This window comes from Galeopterus variegatus, unplaced genomic scaffold (assembly GCF_000696425.1).
Source record: "Galeopterus variegatus unplaced genomic scaffold, G_variegatus-3.0.2 Scaffold2712, whole genome shotgun sequence".
Lineage (NCBI taxonomy): Eukaryota > Metazoa > Chordata > Mammalia > Dermoptera > Cynocephalidae > Galeopterus > Galeopterus variegatus.
In genome coordinates this window covers 28,991-40,749 of record NW_007728823.1, presented here as the reverse complement: position 1 = coordinate 40,749, position 11,759 = coordinate 28,991, and positions in this window count along the sequence as shown.

The window sequence follows — 11,759 nt, the reverse complement described above, 5'->3', positions numbered from 1 at the left end:
TTTTTTTTTTTTTTTTTTTTTTTTTTGCTTAAGGAATATTATTTATTTATTCATATTATTATTATTTTTTACATTCTATGATGTTGTTGCAGAGCAGTTGGGGGTGAAGGGGAGAGGAAAAAGTGGAAAGAAATAGGGTAGGAGAAGGAAGACGGAGGAGGGACAAGGTTGAAGGCTGTGGCACCCCCCCCATTCCTGTGGGGAAGATCGGGGGACTTTCAGCAGTGGCTTGATTATTGCTGGGCTGGGTATAGATGTCATGGGGGTGTGGCTGAAGCCCTTGACCCCCATGACTCTGGCTTGGAAGAGCCCAGGGAGCTCCTGCAATGACTGGTGGTCATTGCTGGGCTGGTTGCAGGTGTCAGGGTGGGGGTGAAGCCCTCAGGCTCCCACCCTCAGGACTGATTAAGGTGTCAGGGGTCAGGCTGAGACCCCCAGACCTCCCCACTCCCTGGCTTGGTAGCCCAGGGGACTTCCAGTTCTTCTAGGTTTTAAAGGTTTTCTTTGGTGTTATGAGATTTTTGGTGTTATGAGAATTTTGTCTCTGGTCTGTGGGTATTTTGTTTTTCTTTCAGCTCTGTGTTGGACTATTTGCACTTCCCACCACTTAAACTCTTCACTGGACCTAATTTTTTGTCCTTTTCTTACATTTAAAATGGGGGAACTTCCTGTGAGGACCAGTACTTGAACTCTGTGGTTGAGCTAAATTGTTGCTTTGCTGCTGATTCCCTGGTGAAGGCTTTTTGTGCAGCTCAGGATTTGATGGTTGACTCTGTAAATACTTCTGGTTCTCATGAGATCTGGTACACATGAGTTGTGAAGAAACTCTGGTCTGGACCTGAGTCTTTTCAGCAAATTGCACCTCCTGCAGTTCTGTATTCCTGACCAGTCTCCACTGAGTGGTCCTGGGCTGATTGGGGGGCAGATCAGCTGTCCATGCTGTGCCCCAGTATTCTCCTGGTGGGCCTGTCTCCCCCACTGCCTGTGCTCCAAATACTTCCCATGGGACAGGCCATGCACTGGTCTGTTGCAATGACTCACTGGCCTCTGAGTGGTTCTATTTTTCAGTTGTTGTGGCTCCTTGCTCCTTTGTGGGTCCCTGGGAACCCTATTAATAGTCTTTCTGGCCTGGGGGCCACCAAGGCCCTCATCTCCCCTGCAGACTCCAAGCAACTTCATCTGAATGGCACAGCTGTGACTTTTGCCAGCTCTGGCTCTATATACTCACCAGGGCCAGCCTGGAAGCAGCCAGGGCTCGAAATGGTCCAAGCAGTTCTTTCTCTCATCATGGCATCTCCTGCCTTTGTGCACTCCATAGGTCTCTCCTCCTCTTCGCCTAAGCTCTAGTGGCCCCAGCTTGGCTGTTGTTGCTTTTTAATAGTTGTAAATTGGTTGATTTGTGGGAGAAAATGAGGCTAGGGACCATCTATTCCACCATCTTGACTGGAAGCCCAACCCTGGAGTATTTGGTGGAAGAAATTTCTAAGCAGCAAAGCATTCAGCAGCTGCATGACTACTTTTAATGGCCCATGCTGAGTTATGGCAGCAAAGGCATGATGTAAAGATAAAATCTATAATTTAAAAAGGAAGCAGAGGGTAAAAAATCGGAAAACTCTCAGCTTGGCCATGTAAAGAGTGAAAAGGTGTCTTTGGGAGAGGAAACCAAGGGCATAGCCTGAAGACTACTTGCTAAGGAGATCAGGACAGAAAGAAGGGATCATCAAGAGAATGGAAAAAAGACCTTGAAGGCATTTCAGAGATCTTTGAAGTTGTCTCTCCCATCACAGACCTAGGGGCCTAGGATGACAAGAATGGTTTCAGGGAGCAGGCTTGGTGTGCTCTTTATGGGCTTGCTGCCCAAGGCCACCTTGGGATGCAGTTCCCTGTATCCTAACCACTCCAGCTGCTCCAGCCATGGCTAAATAGGCCCCAGGTGCTACCGGACCTGTAGCTTTGGAAGATACAAACCAGAAGCCTTGGCAGGGTCCATGTAGTGTCAAATCTGTAGGCTCACAAAATGTCAGAGCTACAGTGCCTCCACCCCTATTTCAAAGGATGTATGGAAAAGCCTGGGGACCCAGGAAGAGATCTGTTGCAGGTCTGGAGTCACCATGGAGAGCTTTCACTAGAGCAATGCTGAACAGATACGTAGGGTTGAAGTTGCAGCAGAGAAATCCCACCAGGGCCAGGCCTAGTGGAGCCATGGGAGTGGGACCATCACTGAGACCCCAGAATTGTAGAGCTATCAGCATGCAGTGCCAGCCTGGGAGAGCTAAAGCATGGCCTGAGACCAGGAAAGCCATAGAAGTGCCCAAGGACTTGGAGGCCCGATCCCCATACAAGTGTGCAGAGTATGTCAGACATGTAGTCATGAGATTATTCTCCAGCTTTAATATTTAACGCCTTCCCTGCTGAGTTTCGGACATGTGTAGGACCTGTTATCCCTTTTGTTTGGCCTATTTCTCCCTTTTTGAACAGGAATATGTACCCTATGCTTGTCCTACCATTGTATATTGGAAGTAGACAACTTGTTTTAATTTTACAGGTGAGATTTTGGACTTTTTGAGTTGGTACTGAGACAAGTTAAGACTTTGGGGACTATGGGGATAGAATGTATGTATACAAAAAGGACATGAGTTTTGGGAGACCAGGGGCAGAATGCTGTGGATTAAATGCCCCTCCCCCCAAAACTCATTGAAGCTTGGAACTCGCCAATACTAAAAGAGTGACAAATATGATTATGCTGTTATAGGTGAATAGATTGTGAGGACTGTGTTCTTGTAGATGGATTGGTCCATTCATGGAGTAATAGGTATGGTTCTGATGGCTTTACATGGAGGGCAGCTGAGAAGATTAGCTCTCTCCTGCTCATGCATACACACACATATGTGCATATATATGTCAAATTTACTTTATTATGTTATTTAAGTCTTTTATAACCTTATTTTTCATTGCCTTTTTTGATATTAAGAGTCTCCTAAGACTGATGTGCTTTTCTCTACTTCACTTTGTATCTCGTAAACATTTTGTTTCATAAGAATTACTCTAGAGCTCATAGATGTAACCACTGTTTTATCTTCACTGAAATTTGCATCCTTTGGTATTAAAAAAATATCCTTCCTTGACTTGTTAAGTACTTTTTAGCCTGAATTCAACTTTGCATAGTATTCAGATTGTGATTTTTTTCTTTTTGTATGCATTTGCCTAATATGTTTTTTATCATTCTATTGTTTTCAACTTTTTTGCGAATCAGTATTCAGTATAGACTTGAATTTTATGTTGTGACCCAATCTGAATATGTTTTTCTTTAAAGAGGTGGGTTGAGCCCTTTCACATTTATTGGTATGTGAATTGTATCTTATAATATGGTAGGAACAAACTAGGACTGACCAAATGAGAATAAGCAAAGCCTATTTATTCAGAGCTTGCTGTAAAAGGGAGTCAGTAACCATCATTAGTGTTTGGCAGAGACCTAACAGCAGGCAGAGGAGAGGGAAAGCTTCATAGAGGGCAAAAAAGGGAAGTCTTCAGGTATGCCTTGAATCGAGGAGGCTTTTGGCATTGGGAAGCTGTAGGTGGGTGCTCTGGACTGAATGTTTGTGTCCCCCCAAAATCCATATGTTGAAACCTGGTCCTCAGTGTGATAGTATTAAGAGATGAGGCTTTTGGGACACAGTTACATCATGAGGGCAGAGCCTTACAAGAAATATGAAGAGATGAACAGAAAGATAAAAGTAATCTCTGGGATGTGATTTTTGGGAGGTTCTGGAAAGTTCCCCTGTCCAAAAATGTGTCCTCCATGGGCTTTTCTTCCTGCTTGACTTTAGACTCCTTTGAGCCTGCTCCTGAAGTTCTCTTCCAAAATGCAGATTTCCACAGCTGAGGCAATGCACCAAGTTTTAACCAATACTGAGCTGATTATGAGCCATTCTTCTCATCAGATTCTCACAGCAGTCCTTTGAGCAAGACCTCCCTGAGAATTATCCGGCTCTTCCCCCAAGGGTAACAGCCACATTCATGATGGATATTAGACTAGGCCATCAATCCAATGGGTTAAGCTGTAACTCAAAGTATGGCAATGAAGGTGGAGTTGGATATTTCTGCCTCTCTCTTCTTCTCAGGCCTAGGATTCCAAGCACAGCCCCTTCTGCTAAAAGGGATTGGTTAGAGCCTAAGTCTTTGATTAGGCCTCAAAGGAGGCATGGGGTTAATTATGCTTAAAAAGATCAGAACCCAGTTTTTACTTTCTCTTTTGTGTGCTCAGCTATTTCCCTCATTCCCAGTTGACATTTGTAGTGGATTGAATTATGTCCCCCCAAACCTCACTGAAGCTTGAATTATGTCCCCCAAGTTTTATGTATTAGAAATTTGGCCCCTACTGTGACTGTTAAGAGGGTGGGAAATCCTATTACAGTAATTGAAAGGTGGAGCCTTGAAGAGGTGGTCAGATTGTAGGACCATGCCATAGTGAATGTATTAAAAATGGTGTTTGGGGCGTGGTTTTGAGGGCTTTAAAAGAAGAGAGAGGAGAGTTTGTTTCTTTCTCTCTGTTCTCTCTCTGCTTTCCCATTTCATCATGTGATATCTGGCATCACTGTTGCCACCACCAAGAACCTCACCAGATGTATTCCCTGGACTTTGGACTTCCTAGCCTCTGAAACTGTAAGGAATACATTTCATTTTCTTTATAAATCACTCAGTTTTAGGAATTTTGTTATAAGCAACAGAAATGGAGTAACACAATAGTCATGAGTATCTTTGCTGCAACTTTTAGAATTGGGAGGGAGGGAGTAAATAGGGAACCCCACTCTGACCTTGAAACTTGATCCAACTCAGCCTTTTATCAGCGCTACACACAGGAGTAAAGCATGCTCATGCAGCTGGGAATAGAATGGTACTCTGATGTGTTCTCTGTGAATATCTCCCTAGCATTTTGCTGGGAAGGGAGAAGGTAATTAACTGGGATAGATTAGGTCGTTCTGATTCCTGACCATAATGCCATTGTAATGCTACATGGCACTCTCATCTTCACTTTTAAAAGAAGCTCATTTGGATGTTGTGAAGACCAGGGTCAGAGAATACTCTGTAGGGATGGGGGAAAAGCCTACCAGCTAAGAGAAGGAAGAAGTCCTGGAACATGGGATATTGGACTAGAGCCTTTGAAGGAGATGAATATGTGTGAGGATGTGGGTTGGGGGGTTGGTGGCAGCAGAGAATGAACTTTTTAAAATCAGTGAATGACCCTGTGAAAGCATAAATCTGACGGTAAAATTATCTTTTTAAAAAAACCCTTTAGTGCCTCCCCGCTGCTTGCTCTAAGGATAAAGTTCAAACTCTTTAGCTAGAGCCTCTGCTTGACATGGACCTTGTCTCATGTCATGTCACACCTTACTCTGTTCCAGGCACTCTGACCTTTAATTCCTTAAGCTAAGAAATGCTGTATTGATGCAAGGCCTCTGTATCATATGTGCTGTTCCCTCTCAGAATGTTTGACGCATCTGGCAAATCACCTTGGTATCCAATAAGTCCCCACTTAAACTGTCACATCAAGCCCATGTGCAACAGAATATGGAATATATTCTATATCTCAACTGTCTTACTATGAAGTCCTGTATTGTCTAATGGCAGTAAAAAAGCTGCAATCTTGTTAATCCATTAAACCCAGTTACTTCCAAGATTTTCTCTGGAATTCCAGAATTAAACTTAGTCAATTCAGGTATTTACCCCACCTTTGTGTTACCATGGGAATTTATCTAATTTATAGTGTTGCTTAAAAGTTGACAAGGAATTTGGGAGGGTGTCAAGTTCTTGGTCTCTAGCCATACAATGCAATGTCTGTTTCTGTTACTGCTTTTTGTCTCGTCTCATTTCTGGTCATGGGGTCCATCCTTATGGCTTTTATCAAGGTGTGCATCTTGTCTGGCCATGGTGGGTGGTCATTATTAAGAGAGAACTAAGTACATCCTGGTACCATCCCTGGCAGAGCAATTTACCACCCAATCTTTGCTAATGTGGGATTTTCCCGGTCATAAGTATTCTGACTTTCTCCCTTATAGCTAACATCTGTGGGCTATGTAAATACATAAACTGACTTTTCAATTATCCTCATTTTGAAGAATTGTCATGGCATAATCTGATATTCTTATTCCTTCAATATTTTGTGATTGATACTCAAGTCTAGGCTTTTAGAACTCAAAAAGCTCTTATTTCTTAAGAAGCCCAGCACTTGCCAATGAAGACTTTGGCTTTCATGCCACTTTGCTCTGATAACAGATTTAAAACCCTATTTTGAAACTCAAGAGGTGTGAATGCACTGTTTCTTTGTCTTTGTATTCTTGCCATAAAAATTCTGTTCCTTTTTTTGGAGCACCAAATGCCTCTGACTGTATAGGGGAGAGTGACAACCAGAAATTGTGGGAGATAGAGGGAAGTACTTGGATTATTCAAGAAATTAATCCACCACAGAAGCCTTCTTTAATGTGAGGACCAGACCAGGTCCCACTGTTTCAGTCTGAAATTATGTGCTGAAGTGACTTGCATCTCTATTGATGTAAAGTCTGTGTGTCCCACCAAACTCAGAACTTCATGAGAGATCTGGGACTGTGTTTGTCTTGCTTACCACCAAAGCCTGAACTCTAAGCACAGGACAGAGAGTAGGCATTCCACAAATCCTCACCAAATGGTTGCATAATCTGGGGAGAGGGAGGGGATCAATCTGGCAGCAGGAAGCTTCTGGTACCCAGGGGTGGAGGTAGGGAGCTGAAGAGACAAAGGTGGAAATTGCTGCAAACTAGTTCCTCTTAATTTGTGCAGTGATGCTTGTAGGTACAGTAAGGGATTGCAAATTTCTATGGAACTCATCTGTCCAGAATCTTTGTGTCCTACATAGATTTCAAGTAGACATTGAATTTGGTTAGGAATGAATTCTAGAATAGTAGCAATGAGCATGTAATGAAGGACAGTGGGGGAAAAACATCTCATCTGCAGGTAGGTAACACTATTTGCATCTAAACATGGAAGGCTCCTTACAGGATTCTCTCCCTGGTCCACCCCTCCTCCTAAACATGGACCAAGTGTAGTTCTGACTCACTAAAGACAGGCTCTCTGTTGCCATGGTGAGGACAGGGCTTTGTAAAGTTTTGTGCTCTTCTGCACGGTGCTGGGGTCAGAGGTTCCCTGCAGAACAAGGAGGCTCGCTCAAAGAAAACGAGTAAGTTAAAAATAAAAAGCTGGTCATTCGCTTTCTGATTTATCAGGTCATCAGGAAATTTGTGTGCATTGTGTGTTTTTATAATTTGAAAAGCATGTCTGAATCTTTCTTGTCAGAATTGATTAGGTCATTCGCTTTCTGATTTATCAGGTCATCAGGAAATTTGTGTGCATTGTGTGTTTTTATACTTTGAAAAGCATGTCTGAATCTTTCTTGTCAGAATTGATTATTTGGGGACTTTAAAGGCAATAAACTCAATCAGGGAGCAAAACTGTGGAAATTCCTGACTTGTAAGCAGATGGTGAGTTTTCTTACTCATTTGGTACTCAGGGAATCATGGCACATTGTTGGTGCTCCAGAAAGAGGGATAATGTCATTAGGGTCACTTTATCAATTTATTATCCCAAGAGAAGGACACAGGAGGAAAACGTAAAGAAAGCTTAGCTAAATCTCTGCATGACCCACACTCCAGAAGTTGGCAACATAACACTGTCTTTGGATCTTGACATCAGAGAGAGAATCCTTGAAAAATGGATTCAGAAACCAGAAGGGGATCTCCAAGAGCAGTGACCAGCCTCTTCTTTTACAAATGAGGGAACTGGGGCCCAGAGAGATGTATTGACTTGCTCAGGGTGATACGGTTAGTTGGTTAGTGGCAGTGCTGTAATATGATTATTTAAACCAGTGTCAGAAACCAGAAGGGGATCTCCAAGAGCAGTGACCAGCCTCTTCTTTTACAAATGAGGGAAGTGGGGCCCAGAGAGATGTATTGACTTGCTCAGGGTGATACGGTTAGTTGGTTAGTGGCAGTGCTGTAATATGATTATTTAAACCAGCACTTCTCAGATATTTATTTTCATGCAGATCATGTGGGGATCATGTTAAAAACAATGATTCTAATTCAGGAGGTCAGGGACATGGCCTGAGAGTCTGCATTTCTAACGTGCTCCCAGGTGGTACTGATGTTGCTGCTCCCTGGGCAACACTGTGATTTTTTTTTTAAATTCGTTAGCAGGTACTTAATCCTAAACCATTTCTGAGTATCTGCTTCAGAAAGGATTCTGTGTTAAGGCATGGGAAAGATGCTCAGGAGTACTTGCCCAGTGTGGTTCTCATTGGGGTGTGCCGAGGTAAGCTTGCTAAACAGAGGATGCCTAGGTCAGGGACACTAGGTCTGGCTTATGAGGCCTTGACTTTTCCCTCTTTCATCATTGACTCTGTCAATTTTTTCTTGCTTTTCCTGTGGGATACTATCTTAGAAAGATGGAGTACCTGTTAATCATGTAAGGAAAAATTGTGAAAGACTTTGCAATGGCCAAAACAAACAAACCAACCAACCAAAAAAAACCAACCAAAAAACCACATTACTGGGTATCCTATGGAATTCTATGTGTTGTCTAACATGCTTATCTGGATTACTGATGCCATAGTGGTCTACTCCTCTCATTGTCTTTGAGCTGTTTTTTGTTTTTATTTTTTGAGCATTTAAAAAAAATCTCTGTAAGTTGTTGAACTCTAAGTGTAACACAAATGATACTTGTCTATAGAAATGCAAATAAAATAATTCTCTCAAAATGCAGTTGATTATTACCTTGTGGATATTGGCCACATCTATTTGTAAATTCATTTGAGAATTTCTGCTTGTCCATATGTGTATGTGTTCTTTGAGTTCTCCTTTGAATTCATTTTAACGTCTTACTGGTTTCCTCATTAATTAATGGGTTATATAGAATACAGCATCCCTCAGTATCGACAGGGGATTGTTTCCAGGACTGCCTTCATGTACCAAAATCCATGAATACTCAAGTCCCATAGTTGGACCCAAGAACCCGTATAAATGAAAAGTAAGGCCTCTGTATATGCGGGTTCCACAACCCTCAAATATTGTATTTTTGATTAGCGGTGGATTGAAAAAATCCATGTGTAAGTGGACTCATGCAGTTCCAACCCGTATTGTGAAAATGTCACCTGTATTTGACAAAGGTTCATTTTAGGTTTGTGCAAGAGTTAGGATTTCCTTCTTTTTTTAAAAAATTGTTCTTTAAAACTTAATTTGGCTGAGTAGCTTCTCTGAAAGAGGTAAAATTAAATTTGGTTGTTAATGTGAAAATTAGGATCTAAATTTTCAACGATTATATAACATTTAGTGTCACACTGTTTTGTGAAACCTTAAAGGATCCTGTTACTGATGAGGCAACTAAAGCTCAGGGAAGTGATGAGACTTACCCAGGGACATATGGCTAGGATAGGATGGAGAAAGGACTCTTCCATTTCCTCATACTACCTTTTGGTTATTGTGTATTTGAATGACCCAGGTCTTTCTTCACCATTGGCCCAGTCAGTGAGTTGGTGAAAGGTAGGAGAAGAGTTCACATGTAGGAGGGAGCCTGGTGAAACCGGTGCTCTTGCCTGATTGATGGACTCTTCTGAAGAGGGATCAAGGAAAATATGAAAGCTTCTGCCTTTCCATGGACAGATTTGTGTCTCCTGTTGTCTACCTCAGGCCTGTAACAGCATGAAAAGATACAGAGAGTGACCATGAAAGGGCTCCCAGCAGCTAAATGGCTTAAAGCCACTGCAGGTGAGCATGGTATGGTGCCGATGATGATGAAAATTCTCAGAGTGAGCACATGCTTTGCAGTCAGATTGACCTGAGTTTGAATTTTGCTCTGTCATTAACAAATTGTGTGCCCTTGGTAGAGTTGCTTAACATCCTTTGAACTTTGTTTTTTAGTCAGTAAAATGGGATAGCACAATCTCATAGATTTATTGCAAAGAATTCATAACATGAAAAGCCCAGTGTGGTTTCTAGTCAGTATTCATCAAACATTAGAGCTTTTCCCATTTTCCTTTACTTTTGCGAAGAAATATATTCATTTGCATTTAACTCTTTTTACCCAGAAGAGAATTAACTGCTCAATGATATTTATTGAATGCTTATTATGAATCTAGTCTTGTGGTAGAAACTATGGGGTATACAGGAATATAAATGTTCCCATCTCTTCTTTCAATGAACGCACAGTCTAATTAAGGAGAGGGTGTTAACAGCCATGGAACAAGTAATGACATCAGTGCAATAATAGTCTGGAGCAGTGAAGTTATCAGTGAGGTTTGAAAAGGTGGTTGTGGGCACAGCATGGACAAAGGAGAGGTGGTGGGAAGGAGCATGGTGTGGGGAAGGAATTGGCTTAGCCCTCAGGGAGCGTGGTGCTGGGAGCAGTAGGGCACAGATGTAGACAGCAGGCTGGTGCTGTCCTGGAGAGAACCTTAGATACCAAGGTGAGTATTTAGGTCTTGATACCATAGGTGGCAGCAACCCCTGGTGGGTTTTGAGCGGAGAGGTAAGAGACATGTTGTGCAAGCCTGGATGTTGTCCTCTGGAGTTTCTTTCACAGGGCTCTATTTGTTGCTCTTGAGCTCCCTGCATCTCTCCTGGAGCTCAGAGATGACACATGCTGCTCAGAGGTTGACTCTGAGGAGTGGTGAGGAGGAGGCTGCAGCTGTGGGAAGAGATGACAATTTAAATGCTCCGAGGAGGCAGCCCCTCCAGATTCCTGCATGCCATGCTTTCTTCTCTGAGTGTCTGCACTTCTGGTTACTTTGAACAGGAAGATAGTACCTGTAATTTTTCATCACAAGTCTGTTTCATTATCTTTTTCCCCCCACTCTCTGGAGTCTCAAGTTAATGAAAAGGCATAATTTTGACTTCTAAAATATTGAGCTTTGATACTCTAGTCAATATTTTTCATTGCCATTGTAATTTCTAGACAAGCCTCTTGACAATGGGATTGCATATGAGCCCTTTATGAGGATTTTGATAAACCTCCATTCAAAACCAAGGCAATTTCAGTGGTTTAGGAACCAGATGCTGTGGGTTTTGGGCAAAAGGGATGGGGGAAACCTCTTTTTAGCATCGGTGCAGGTATAGGGAATAGATCATCATGACCATGTACACATATTCATCAGTGACTGAAGCAGGAGACAATGAGCCCTGGAGCAAGGGGAGATAAGAAACATATACATGAGCCATGTGGGAGGGGAGATGAGAGGCAGTTGATGGAGATGAGATGCAGCACACATATGATAAATGATATTGATTGGAGCAAAGCCAGGGTGGCTACCCAGACCCAAGAGTGACCAAGATTATAATGAAAAATAAAAATAACAGATACCCTTGCTGAGTATTTTACATAGTCTATTTCATTTTTATCCTCACAACAACCCTAAAGGTCGATATTATTGATATGATTTTATAGATCGTGACAGATCTTGAATTAAAATCCTGGTCTTTCTGAGGCTGAAGGCTGAGCTCTGCATAGCACTGCACTGCCTCTCTGGGTGACATCTTCTAAGTAGAAGGGATCTTGGCTGTTCTTACCCTAGGATTCAGATGAGTCCCATGGAATGGTGGGACTTACCAATAATCTATATGCCTGGGGGAAAGAACTTCTTCTTAGTGAGTGAGGGAGAGAGAATGGACATTTAGTCCTGTTAGCCAGGGTTGGAGTCTTCCAGCTGAAATGAAGGGCTGAGCTAGTGGCAGTCACTC